Here is a 15,149-nt window from a genome sequence, read left to right on the forward strand (position 1 = left end):
ACAATGGGGGACGGGACAAGCAGCAGGAAAACATGGTTATAATTTGGCTAATATCATCTCATCTAGAATTCCTTGAAAATTTAGATGCAAAAGTATACGTGTGTACACAAATATATTATTCATTATATTTCTTCAAAGCTTTCAGTGTAAAAAGCAGTGACAATTTTCCTAGTTAGTTAATTGATTATATGTATTCATTTGCAGAATTTGACTTACTCTACATTGGAAATGTGATGTTAAATTATAGGAAACATTTTTTGTTCCCATCCTAGAAAATTGTAAAACAAATCAAAAGGGAGGATATAACCCTATCAGTAGATAGAGGCACATTTATACCTTGATCAATGGAACTGGAAAATTTAAATTTTTAGCACAAGATAGAAGATGCTCCTTAGTTTAAATCTGCGGTGGCTTGGGCTCTTGTTGGTTCTCTTCTCCCATGAGCTGAACCAAGAAATCATCAGACCCAGGCAGCAACCTATTGGAAGAAATAGTAAAACTCCGTGGCAATACTGACCAGAGCCAGTTCCAGCTTGAGGAAGAAACCCCTTTGCCACAGTCCCCAGGCCTTTGACCTTGACCAGTTAGTTTAAAAGACCTGCAATGCTTTTCCTGGTGTGGAGAAGAGTCCCAAACTGAGCCTTTATTTCTCCTCAGGAAGAAGAGATAAACAGTTGGGAGAGTCAGTCACTGCCTGAGTATCAGTATAAAAAGACCAACTTGTTCCCTGATAAGACAAGAGAATTTTCTTCTTCAATTGATGTCAATCCATATATTCACAAAAGTGTTAAATTTCAGAAGAAAAGTACCAACAAAATTAAAGTCTTAAGCAATTTATTTTGGGGGAATCATCCTCAAAGGAAACACAGATGATGCTCAGATAAATGTTGTCTTACAGGATGTACAAAAGAAAAACTTACCATTGCATGTTTTCTATATATTTATTTTTAAAACCTAAGTTAAAAAGAACTGTCACTTGTGACAGGGATACACTAACCATCCTAAGAACTATACAAACTTAAAAGCTCACTATATTAAAAAATGTGTTTAAAAAATATCAGTGAACACTTTCTTAAAGTTCAATATCTGAAGATTTACTAGCTTTTGTCATATGGGTACCATATTCCTTAGAAAAACATTAATAAAAATACCGTAATGTGTTAAAGTCTGCACACTCTTAACCCCCAAACTATACAAAAAATTAAAGTATAACAAGCAAAGGAATATAATATATTAAGAAGTGGCACACGTGTTAGTTGATTTATTTTGTAAGAATTATTGTCAATTTTGATTATATTTTTACACTGAATTAGTTATTATTGTTTCTAAAAAAATTCTTTCAATGATTTTCTTGTATAACAGCAATGAAACGTATTTGAATAATCACACATTACTTAGTCATTCTTTGAGTACAGGTTGTATTTTGGTGTGGTAAAAACTTCACTTTATTCAAGATAGCACTTCTAAGTAGGAGCAAACAAGTGTTGTAGTAGTAATTTTAAAGATATCTTTGAAACCTTGATGTACAGGAAGCAAAAACAAAAAAAAAATTATTATGTTGTAAAAGTTCCATTCTACTGAGCTCTAGACGTGTATCATACTAAATTACCCCTTGTTAGAATAGTCTAATTTGAAAGAAATTCATTCTGAATCACTTAAAATCTATCCCGGGAAGAGAATTAATGTAACAATGTCATCTAGACTATCAGAGTGCATATATTCTATTAATGCTAATTACATTTATAAAATGCAAATTAGTTGCTTCTCTTTGACTCTATATATTTATGTTATAATGTGCAAAATTTAAACAAAAGCAAAAACACTTAAGCCAATAATCTTCATGTAAAATTCAAAGGGTTCATTATTTAATTGCTATTGTAATGACATATATATATTCTGTAAAGGTCAAATTTTCCAGTTTATTTATTTATATTTTTTCTTAGCTCTGTAAAAATGAAAGCATCTGTACAGGGTAAAACAATTCCTGATCTTGAAGTTTATCACGAGAAATTGAAAAATCTCTCTTGGAATTTGGCTCAGAGACTGAAAGATAAACTGACAGATGGGAAGAACAATATTGGTACTAATTAAGCAAAGCAAAAATGACATTACTTAAAAATTATCTCAAATGCTGGCTTCACTGTATAAGCCCCATAGAAAGGGCACAGGGAAACTACGGAGTACTAGCTCTATATCTGGAGGATGATTTGGATTCTGGTGTTAGCCTTTTTGCCACGTGGATAACCACAAGTAAGTTTCTCAACATGTTTAGGCTCATCTACAGAGTACAGTTAATAGTCCTAGGACAATTTAAGCCTTCAGGTTTTGCACAGTGCTCGACTGCATGATAATTGCTCAATAAAATTAACTGTAAGTGTCTGCTATGGTGTGAATATGTTTTGTTCCCAGGAGAAAACTCATATTGAAGCAGGGTTGGGAGGTGGGGCCCAGTGGAAGTATTTGGATCATGGGGGTGGAGCCCTCATGTGTGGATTAGCGCTTTCTCATTTTAGTGGGTTCACACTCTTTTGGGTTAGGTAGCAAGACAGCAGGTTGTCAGGAGGTAAAGCTGCCTCTTGGTTCTGTCTCTTTTGTGGATCCTTCCTTGCTCTTCTACTTCCCTCAGTGAGAAGAACAAGCATGCGACCTCACTAAAGTCCCATGCCAGCCCCATGGGCTGGGACTTTCTAGGCTCTACAAAGATGAGTCACAATAAATCTCTTATCTTTATAAGTCACTCAGTCTCCATTACTCTGTGATAGCAACAGAAGACAGAACTTTGACAGCATAATCATTACTCAATGAAATCAGTGATTATTGTGGTATAGCAGAAAACCATGTGTAAAGAGACACCTATGAATGCAGTAGTTGGCTATTAGTAGTTTATAAATATCAAAATATTTACTTTGGAGAAACTAAAAAGAATGAGGAACACATGTCCAAGATAAGTTTTTTCACTCCAATTTCATGAAAAAGCGTATGCATTATAAAGACCCTGAGTTTACCTGTTCCCCTCAAGTAGTCACAGCCTACTTTATTTGCTGGTTAGGTGATGTTAAGGAAATCACCACATCTCACCAAAACTCTGTTTACTAATACATAAAATGACAATAAACATGCAACTTCCTTATGCGGAGCCCTTGAGATGATTTCATGAGCGGTCCCACATGTGCTGCCTTGTCCAGAACAATGATTTGCCAGCATTAATTCCTTCGTCTTCCCTCCATAGAAGGGGTTCTGTCATTACTTGTCTCTAAAGTATTATAGACTTTTATTGCTTGTGAGAACACTTCACTGCACAATTTACCTTATCTATATAACACCTCCTCTTTGAATGATTAGTCTGAAGTTGGTGTTCCCCTTTTGAGTCTCTAAAGCAAATATTAGATCTTGGGGTGATGTGTACATTTTCCTCAGAGAAAAAGGAATTCAGAACAGAAAGAAAAGAAACAAAATGAAAAACAAGCCCCAGTCTTATTCTTCTTCTCAAAGATTGTTAAAAAGACATTTAAATGTGAAAGTGTTCAAAGATGAAAACAATATTTGTATTGTTACAAATGTTATTAGGTCATTTTAGGCTTTTGAAATATATGCATGTAATATAAGTATCTTAAATATGTGAAATGTAGAGTTCTTAAGGGAAATGTGGTATCATGTCACTGTACTTAAATTCATAAACCATGGACTGTACTATGAGAATGTCTGTCCTGTTTGGATTCCAATAGGCAAGTACCACACTTACATTTTTTTAAACTGATGTCTTAACACAATCTCTCTCTCTCTGTCTCTGTCTCTCTGTCTCTCTGTCTCCTCTTCAGAAATATAATAGAAAAATAGAGAACTGACTAAAACCCTAGGCAACAATTTGGTACCACTGTTTAAGAATGTCTTTCAGAAAATGGAATGAAAATTATTCTAGAACAGGGAAAATGAGAGGCTTTTGATCTGAACCTCAGTTCAAGGGGATATTAACTTGGGAAGGTTTTTTTAAAAAAGAGATCTTTTATCTATCTAGAAGCAAGAATAATTTGCTTTGTATATTTGTGAGTGTGTGTGTATAGATATGTATGTATATGCATATTACACACTTATGTATATTTTCTGGATAATTGCTAATGCTTAAAATAAAGCAAAATCTCCAAAAGCATATTATATTTGTTGTATTTTCATCTATTTTTCTTTTGGCCTAACACATCAAAAGTGAGAAATGCCCTTGAATTCCCTGATAATTCCTTGATGAACGATCAACTTTGTTGATGAAAAACAATTTGACTAACATGTCTTTGGGACTTTTGATGAGGATGTGTCATGAATGATTCTTTTCTCATCATGGCTCTTTGGGGTTCTCCATGCCTCAATTATATGTATTTTAAGCTCTTTCCCCATGTTTAGAAAGTTTTCTCTATTATATCAGTGACAGTGTTTATGTTCTTTGTGCTATTTTCTAATTTTTCACTAATTCCAATTAATCTCAGGTTAGTCTTCGTGTCATCTACCAGCTAATGGATTCAGTCTTCAAGTTCTCTTGCTGCATTTAAAGTATTTTTGAGTCATCGGTTACTGACATCAGCTCTTTATTTCAGTTCTGATACTGTTAGTTGTTTCTGCTGCCTATACTTTCAATGGAATTTTCAATCTCTTGGATTTTTGTATGGTACCTTTTGAGGACTCTAATTGTTGCTAAACTTGTCATGCATGTTTTACATCATTTTGTTTAGCTCAGCTACCCTTTTGGTAGTGTTTTCTGTAAACTTGATGATTATTTTATTAAGTCCATTATCTGTTTATTTATATCTTTACTGAATTCTCTGAGCACCATATTGATCTTTTTTTAATCTCCTCTCTTATCATTTGGAATAATCCAGTTGTTTGACTGGATTTCCTCTCCCTTGATGTCCTATGGATCAGTGTTGGAGGTTTGGGGTGTCTTTGGAGGCAATTTGTTGCCATATCTTCTCATGTTTGGTGTGTGTGTGTGTGTGTGTGTGTGTGTGTGTGTAGTGAGGCACGGGGGTTGATTATAGTGGAAGACATTTTTGGCAGTATAGTTAGTGTCTTCTTTTCCGTGATGTACACTGGATGTGCTTAATAACTAGCTTAATTGCTAGCATTTGCCTATGTCCCAACATACAACCACCTCCATTACTTTCAGAGGGAAGGATACAGTGTCATTGGCCCAGCACCCAGTTCTATAGGCCACTGTATTATTAATGGCACAATGGCAATCCAGATATTGGTGTACAGAACAAGAAAACAATAGCAAAGCTATGCTACCCTGGCAGTGACAACAAAATCAGCAATAATAATAGCATCAAAGACAAACAATATTAATGTACTATAAGAACCAATAATGTACCTACCCATAACATTGAAGAGATCTACAATTATAGTGTAAACTCAAGACAGGCAATGTATTGATGTGCAGTAAATATCTACTAATACAACTACACTAAAAGTAGAAAAGTATTCAAAAGTAATAACGTAGAATTAACAAACTAATGATGAATAAAACTTAGTGGTTATATGAGTAAAGATAGAGGATGGGAGTGAGGAATGGGAAAAAGAAATAAGTAAATTGAGAAATTAAGCAACAGAAAGGAAAAAGGAGGAGAGAGAAGTGAGACAAAGGATCGTATTCAGGAATAGGAGGAAATTGATAGAACAGATGAAACTAACAGAAGAAAATAAGAAAGAGAAGAAAAAGGAAAAATAAGAAAAGAAAAAAAAAAACTAAAAGAAAAAGATTAAAGAAGAAAAAGGATTAATAACCTAAGCCAGTAATAAGTGACCTGAGCCAGTTATAAATAAATGTATAATATTACAAGGTTACATATATGAATATTCATTTCTTCTCTAAAAACTTAGGTAAATTTTAAATATTTGATCTGAGAGTTGAGGTGAAGCAAAATTTTAATAACTTGAATAGTAATAAGGTAGTTTAAAATTTTCTTTGAAAAAGAGACATTTTATTCCTAAAGAACAATAACAAACTTTAAAATAGATTTTAGTTTTTAGAGCAGTTTTAAGAAATGAAGGGGAAAACAAGAAATGCATCAAAAAATTCCTCTCTATTTAAAAAATAGTGATTTCTTTACAGGATTTGCCCATCTTGAAACCCAGGAAGTCATGTTTTTCTTGGCCTATCTCCTCTGCCAGTTCCAGAGTCCCCTCCACAGTCACTTCAGGCTTGGGCAACTGTCCAAACTGAGGATTATCTTTGCTCACATTGATAGATGTAGAAGTAATCCAGCCACTGATCTCTGTGTTGGACATCTGTAGCAAGGCGGTGGTTCAAGCAAATCGCTGGAGTTAATGCTAGCAGTTCCAGTTCTGACTGTCTCTGAAAGCCACACATGAATTACCTACCTGGCTTCTTGCTATGTAGGGCAGGGGCCTATGTTCTTCCCAGCCTGAGTTTAAACTCAGGGGGATATGTCTACCCTGCTTCTTGTCTGTGACTCTCTTGTGGCCATCTCTCACCCAATCACTGTGGAAAGGTAGCACTGGAAACTCTGAAGTGAAATTTTTCTGCAGTTCTGTGGTTCAGCCTCAAACAATTAGCACCTTCCCGAAAGGGCTCCTGATTAAAGTCTCTCAAATACAGGGGTTGCTGCACTGGATTTCTTTCCCAACTCTAGCCTGCCATATGGAAAGGGTCACTTCCACTGTAAAACTCAGGATGATTTTTGCTGATAATATCCTTGGGTGCTTCTTGGAGCTAGCACTGCTGGCTCGGTCTACCCTTTCTCCCTGGCCATGATCTGTCAATGCCTGAGATTACTGTAGGCAGCTGTTCAGCATCCTTGGACAGACAGAAAGTTTGTGCCATAGTTTGTGGGACACAGACCACAAACTGCCACCTGCCCTGGGCACTGTGAGCCAGTTTTAAATAAATTTACAATATTATGATATCTTTTAAGCGAATGTCCACTTCCTCATAAATACTTACATAAATTTAAGATATTTGATCTCTGAGTTGAGGGGAAGAAAAGTTTTAATAGTGATAAGACAGTTTAAATTTTCTAAAGGAAAAGAATGTCATTTTTCCAAAAATAATGTCTTTAAAATAGATTTTATTTTTTAGAGCAGTTTTAAGTTTTCAGCAAAATGAAGTGAAAATTGTGAGTTCCCATATGCCCCAGGTCCCTGTATCCACACGCACTGTTCCTGTTACACTGACACACCATTATAACTCAGAGTCTATAGTTTATACTTGATGTTATGCATTCTGTGTTTTGACAGATATGTAATGACATGTCATATCATACAGAAGAATGTTTCATTACCTAAAAAAAATCCTGTAGTATGCTTATGCCTCCCTCCCCAAATTTTGCCAATTATTGATCTCTTTTGCTATCTTTATGATTTTGTCTTTCACATACTTAGAGTTATAAGCATATAGTATATTTTAATGTATTTTATCTTTTAATATACATTTCATTTTCCTCTATGTCTCTCCAAGTTAAGTGGGTATTTTTTAGTATCATAGTCCATTCAAGTTTCTGACTGTACTGCAATTTATTTGTGTACTTACCAGAGGACATCTCAGGTCTTTTAAGTTTGGGCAATTATGTATAAAACTGTTACAAACAAGTACTTCTGTGGACATAAATTTTCAATTCATTTGGGTAAATATCAAGGAGTATGATTGTTAAATCACATTATAGGAGTATATATAGCTTTATAAGAAACTGCTAAGCTGTTTTCTATACAATTTTACATTTCCAACAGTAAAGAAAGAGAATTCCTTTTGTTCCACAACCTTACCAGCATGTCATGAGTATTTTGGATTTTGGTTATTCTAAGAGTTTTGTGATGGTTTTTAACTTGTCTTAACTCATATTTCCCAGATGACATATGATATTTTGTGTATTTTCCTATGCTTATTTGCCACTTGAACATCTTCAGTAATGTGTTTTGATATTTTTCTTATTTTAAATCCAGGTGTTACATAACTCTTTGTTAAATTATAAGATTTAAAATTTAAAATCTAAAATTTTTTTGGTATATTTTGGTCTTTTATTGGATATTTCTTTTGCAAATATTTTTTCCCATTCTGTAGTTTGTCTTCTGATTCTCTTTACGATATTGTACACAGAGCAGGAGTTTTTAATTTTAATAGTATTCAGCTTCTCAATATTTCTTCCATGGACCATGCCTTGGTTGTTTCAACTGCTTCAATATCTCTTAAGAAGCTTATTATCTTCAGGGTGAAATGATATTTTATTATTACTTTCTGGTCTTAACTCATTTTCTCCTCTGTGTTCTGGGGGAATTTGTGCCATGTATTTACCTTTATTAATTAATTCCCTTCAGGGTCAGATCTATTTATTTGCCTCCCTCATATTTTTAATTCTACATCTGAGTTTTTCATTCTCTACACAACTCAGATGTTCTATTTTCAAACAGGAGTTTCATAGAAAAATCTTTACTTATATGTTTTAAATATGGAAGATACTTTGTAAATTTTTTTTAAATTATGTATTTAGAGTAGATAAATCCCCTGGGTCTCCAGAAAGACCACATCTACTAACATGAAAAATATTTTTAAATAGGCACTATAATTTTTTTTTCTTCTTTTCTCTAACCATGTCTGTGCTGGAGTAGAGTTATCCTATACTCTGGCAAGAACTGTAGGAACTATCACCAAGAACTATCACCAAGACATTTGAGTATTACTCAAAACCCAAATATTTACTAGAGGGTCAATTAGCTGTGACTTTCAGGGGGAAAAGGCTGTTGGAGCCTAACAATTAATACTTTGAAACAAGAGAGAAGAAAATGGACATCTAGTTCTTGGCAGAATCATAATCATGAGTCACAAATCTGCAAAGATAGGGACGGTATCATTAGGGACAAGGTCATGGCGGCACTGATCTTCATTTTGAAGCAATTTGTTCTTCACGCATCTGCTCCAACTTTTTGAGCACAGAGGTACAAGTACAGTGTAATGTAATCCTTGACTGCTCTTCAACTCTGTGTGGGTGTCCTTTAGGAAAACATAATTTTTCTTTCTCACATAAATAAAATCTCTTTCAGGTCATTTGTTTTCTTCTCTCTAGGGAATAAAAGCAAACCAATAAATTCTGTTTTTTCCACTATGACTATTATAGTGTAGTCTTCAGTTTTGCATTTCTACCTGGTCTCATTATGAATTCATTTACCAGAAATACTTCAGATTTCTGATATGTAAATGACATTTATTTTCTTTTGAGTTGATAATATGTATTTTACTTATGAGTTGTTTTTCCACTTTATAGTACATTATTTTGCTGATACCTCCATCTTTCTGCCAAATCTAGATTTTAAGTATTTTTATTTGCTATAAAATAAAATTACAGGCTTACTCTATGGAAAAAAGAGCAATTTATTTTGCTTGTTTCTGAATGAGAATTTTGCAGAATGATATTGTAAATAATAAGTCCTAAGTTAGAAGTAGAATTGCCCAAAATATGATATAGTGTTCTGAAAAAAAGTAAATTTTCAAAAAAGCATTAGAAAGCAAGAGAAGAAATATAATCTATGATAAGTGAACAGACATTCAGGAAATTTAGAAGGTCAAAGACTTCAAAGATAGAGACAAAGTCATGGGGCCACTTGCTGACTTTAAGAAGTTTCTACCAGACTAGAAGCAGTTTCCAATAGAAATAAATAGATGTGTTTCTAAAGTCCAAGTGAGAAAAACTTCACTCCCTCATAATCAATGTTAGTATCTTCCATGGAAACTGAGAGTTGAAAGCAAGATAAATTAGTGCAAAAATTACTTTAATAATGCTTAGGAATTAGAATAGTGTCCTAGCCTTAACTAGAGCTACATACATGGCGGTTATCTGTAATTTACTGCAATTGATTCTGATTAGAATCTGTTCACTCGTTTCCTCATGTTGTGCTTTCAGATTGTTGATTCAGTAAGTTCAGTAAATAGAATGGGTATTGTGAGAAAAGGTGAATTGAGAAAAACCCAGATTTAAATTTTTTTCTAAAGAAAGAACTTTCCTATTTAGTACCTTTGAATGACAGTAGATAAGAACGAATCCCAAATAGAATGCTGCTAGAATGCAAATAATTTGGTGGTCCTTAAAAATAGTCTACCAAAAAATGTCTACTGATGCTTTTTCATCGTCTTCTCCGTGGACTTTATTGAGTCACTTGTTAAATCAAATGTATGCCTCTTTTCTGAATCCTTTCCCAATATGCCTAGCTCTTAAGCTGTTTAGCCAGGTCTGTACACATACCCTGGTCTGTTCTCAGCTGCTTATAGTAGGAAGCTTACTTCTCAAATGTCAATGAAGTGACAATCAGCAGAAGGGTAAAACCATGAATTTAAATATTCAAAAACTAATTTCTGTATACAAAGGGAATGATGTATTTTACATAATGGACAAAAGAAAACAGTGTTGAATTATTAACTGCCCTCTCAATGACCATTTAAGTATAGAACAATTGAGATTCATACAGTCAGTGTCTACTGCATTGTCAAGAAGTTTGCTGTCCTGGGGGTAAATCAGGAAAGGAGAAAACTATGCCGTGAAAAAGTTGGCTGCTTCTAACAAACCAAAATAACAAAGAGAAAAAATAATTTTTAAAAATCTCACATAATTTTTGTCTTCAGCCTCTATTCAGGCAAATCCAAGGTAATGTCTCAGAAACACCCTGGCTAATCTGAATAGCTCATATGTGAGTTAGGAGTGGGTTGAAGGTCTCTATGCAAATGTTAGTAATGAAAAATAACTTATAGATTTTTAGTGGCTTAACTATGAATACATTATTGAACATTAAATATAAACTAAGAACCTTTTGTGGTTTTGTATAATCATTTTTTCATGCACTGGTTATAACTATTTGATTCTAAAATTGGTGGTTTTTTTTTTGCAATTTTAAGGTACCAGGGTACCATTTTTTTGTGTGGCAGTAGAGATTAAGCCCAGGGCCTTCCACTATGGTACTAAGCTTCCTAGCTTTTTTTTTTTTTTTTTTAATATTTTTCATTTGGAAATAGTGTATCACTAAGTTTTTAAGTTGCTCAGGCTAAGCTTGAATTTATGATCCTTCTGCCTCAGCCTCCCAGAATACTCAGATTACAGGAGTGTGTCACTCTGACTAGTTCACATTAATCTACGTAAGTTTCTAAGGTACAGAGTCCATAGAATTGCTTTGAATACTAAGGTTCTGTGTAGTCTCACAAAAAATGTTTCAATTATAAAGAAATTCTCTAGGGTAAGGTAATTTTAAAGGGATTTTTTGGACATATTAAACTTGTTCCAGAGGGAAGTATCTGCCAATGTGAGGCCCTGGTGAAAAACATACTATCATTAAAAAATAGTAATACTTCAGTTCATGAACATCTCTGTTTCAAAATAATTTGGTTTGCAAGCAAAAGCAGTCAGCAAAGTTTTGCTTCCCTTCACAAACTGCATCCGGTTGCAAATAAGACCAAGGCCATGTCTTCCCCTCACAAACACAAATGCAGCCATCTTTCCCAAAATTAAAAACTAAATTAAGTTTGTACGTGAAGGCATGATGGTACAACTTCCAAAACAACAGTGATTTCATTACAGTTCATCTCAGTAACCACAATATGACACTCTTTGACTGCATAAATTGTGTGTGTGGCATTGCCCCTAGGAAGAAAAGGAGGCATATACTAAATTTACAAACTCAAAATTTCCCTCAGGCAAAAATTTGATGTATATCATTATTTTCACAACATTTTTCTTTTGAGAGTGGCACTATAATAAAGACATCATAAAACACCTGGATTAAACTTATTCAGTATGGTTTGCATGTCTTCTTAATATTCTGCATTAAACTAGCAGCCGCTGAGTGGACTGCGACAGTGTGAGCACTTGCTTGTGGATGTCAAAGTTCTGTAGAACTTAAATCCACAAGAAAAACAACCAAGTTAGCACAGAAGTTAAAGAGACAAATAACTCATTCATAAAGTATCTTCTGGTTTGATCTTTAATACCAAAATGATACAGGTTACTTTAAGTGTGTCTTGATGGAAGATGTTTAGAGATGAAAGTTATATGTGAATTTATTTTTCTTTTCTAAACAATAGGGTTTTACAATTCAATATCAAGATACTAAATGCAGTTTTTTTTCCGGTACCGGGAATAGAATCCACAACCTTGTGCTTGCCAGGCAGGCGCTGTGCCGCTGAGCTAAATCCCCAGCCCCTCTAAGTTCATTTTTATGTAGCAAAACTTTGATCAAATTTTACTGAATGTAAAATTTTGCAATCAGGAATGGTTTTTAATTATTGTGAAGTGGACTGAGACCATTTAAAATTAAAATAATCTTTATGATTTTTTAAGCCAAATTGTAGGGAAGTCAGAAAAGAAATCAGCTGTGGCCCAACATCTCCAAGTAAGCCAGGTGTGATGGCTTTCACCTGTAGCTCCAGCTACTCTGGATGCTGAATCAGTAAGATTGCTGGAGCCCAGGAGTTTGGGGGCCAGCAGGGGCAACACAACAAGCCCATATCTTAAATAAAAAAATCAAACCTATAACATCTCTGAGAAGATATAATAAATTTTTCCTCCTTTTCTCTGATGCCCAGACTGAGGTGCATAAACTTTCTGCTTTTTCCTTCTACAAGATACTCCATTTGCTTTTATCCTTATTGGAAAAATGGAGCCCTCTGGTGTCCCACCTTCAGCATTTTTGCTCTGATAATGTGACACAAAATAATGATGGAAGATTCCTTAGATTCAGTGTGAAGCGGAAGGTTGTTTAGGAAGTCTTCAAAGATTCCTGGAAAATATCAATAATAACTAAATTTTGGGCAGAGGCATTACAGAGATTAGGAACTGGTTGTAAATAAAATGGATAGTAAATCTGTTTGTTTTATAGATGAGAAGAGTTTAGAACTGTATGATACATTTTGCTTAAAGGTGAAAGTCCCATATCTCCAACTGAAAAATTAAAGCTGATAAACAGAGGTAAATTGAATTCTCTTAGTTTAAAGTGTATACTAACAACACAACAAAATATTGCATATTGAATAAATATCTTAATGTGCACATTTTAAAAGCTTTAAGTAGGTCACTAGGCAGAAAGCATCCTGGAAAGGAGGATTTTTTTCTGTTTTGATTGCTACTCCTATGTCTAAATTCAGAACAGTATTTGGCCCAAACAAGCACTGAGGAAATATCTGTTGAATTAATGAATTAGTAAGGTCAAACCACATGGATGCATAGCTATTCGTATATTATTCTCTGGTCCCTCCTGACTTATTAAGCGTTTAAACTTGGATCCATTCTCATTTCATTCTGCAAGCACTGTAATGAAACTACAGCCTGGTTAGCAGAACCCACCCACCCAGCAGTCATTAGTCCCTTCATATTTGCACTAATAAGAGACACTTTAAATTGATTCTAGTTCTTAACTAAAAAAGATCAGTAATCATAGTAACCAGTAAACCATTATGACCAGTTTGTCATGCTCCAGTTGGCTGGATACACTTAATAGCTTGAATAACTATTGTGGTAGTCAACTTGTAACACTCCGCTGGACAGACTTAGCCGGTTTTGGGTGTGGAAGGCCTGCCTGAGGATTGTTGCCAACAGCATAAAAGGAGAACTGGATGGGAAGATACTGTGTTGTTGATTCTCCTGGAGAAGCTTGTCACGATGACTTTCCTGATATGAACTTGGCTGTTCTCATCATTGGAGGAGCTTGGGTCTTTGCTGTTGCTGAGGACGGCTGTGGTTCTTTGCATGGGAGGCACTGGTCCTTACCTTGAGTGTCGCTTTCTGGCTCCAGTACAGATCTCTTGGCCTGCTGGCACAGGTCCTTCATCCCATTGGCACAGACTTTCTAGGTCCACCACTGACCTTTGGGCCTTCCCGGTGCGGATCCTTGATACAGACTTGCCTGAGACATTGTTGTGGTCTCTAGGCTTCCAGCTGGACTTGTGGAGGACATTGCCATGGGCTCTAGGTCTTCAGTTGGACTCATGAAGAACACTGCTATGGGAACCAGGCCAGTAGCTGGACATTTTAGGTTGCTAGTATGTTTTTTTTTTTTTTTTTTTTTTTTTTTTTTTTGTGGTTTTTCTCCGGTACCGGGAACCAAACTCACGACCTTGCGCTTGCCAGGCAGGCGCTTTTGCCACTGAGCTAAATCCCCAGCCCCTAGGTTGCTAGTATGTGAACAGATGCCCTGCACTCTTCTGAGTTTGACTCTGGGTGAATATCATAAAATAATCTTATAAATTATGTGTCCTGTATTAAATGTACACTCGTGCAAACCCTGGCTACACCAACTATGAAGCTTTTAAAATACAGTATGATAGAGTCTCACAAAATAACAGCTGGGAGTAACTTTAGAGGTCTTTCATAAGTCCAAAGTTTCTTTCCCCTATAAATCTTTAGTAAAGAAATGCCACTAAAGCCATGCACAAGTACACTAATGATCAGGGAAGCAAGTAGAGGTTGATGAGAAGGCAATGACAGAACTTTATATGGTTGGGAAGGATGTGATTTCATAGCAAGCTCTGAGTTACCCAGAAATGAGGGTAAATCACGCACTGTAGTAGCATAACCACTATGGTTTAGGGAAATTTAAACTGATAACCATCTTTGATACCAGAAGGTAGGCAAAGTTAGATGAGTTTTCCCTTTATATTCTCTTATTGTAGGTGAATGGAAAAGATAACTTTACCTAATGATGCTTCCCGCACTAATTATTTGGTAATAACCAAAGGGCTTCATGATCTGAAGAAGTTGTTTCAGTGCAGCCCATTAAACAATATGAGACGTTGTTATTCCATCCTGGTAACTTTCTGCCACTCAGGTGTTCCTCTGCCAGATGCTTTCTAATTAAGAGCAGATAAAATGAGAATCACATGAGTTTCACAATCAGGCAAGTTGATTAAGTCCAATTATGATGCCAGTAATAAAATTATCTTTTTAAAATAATTTTAATGAGGACATATTTTTTCTTTCTTTGTTCACTTTGAAATTATTCTATGCCACTAGAGAAATTTACACTGACTGTAGTTTATGATGTAAATTGTAGAGATGAATGACTGCTCTAATGTTAGACTACCTAAAATAACACTATATATTTTAATTCTTACAAATATATATAAATAATTTAAAATGCACGCTAAGTAATTTGTAGTAAATCAGTCACCTGGTGGA

At 34.9% G+C, this 15,149-nt stretch overlaps 1 pseudogene; it reads left to right on the forward strand.

Annotated features, from left to right (window-relative positions):
* The first annotated feature begins 384 nt into the window (after positions 1 to 384).
* On the forward strand, positions 385 to 14,671 carry LOC102004578 (annotated as a pseudogene).
* Positions 14,672 to 15,149: the final 478 nt, after the last annotated feature.

This window comes from Chinchilla lanigera, unplaced genomic scaffold (genome assembly GCF_000276665.1).
Source record: "Chinchilla lanigera isolate Chin_1 unplaced genomic scaffold, ChiLan1.0 scaffold00062, whole genome shotgun sequence".
NCBI lineage: Eukaryota > Metazoa > Chordata > Mammalia > Rodentia > Chinchillidae > Chinchilla > Chinchilla lanigera.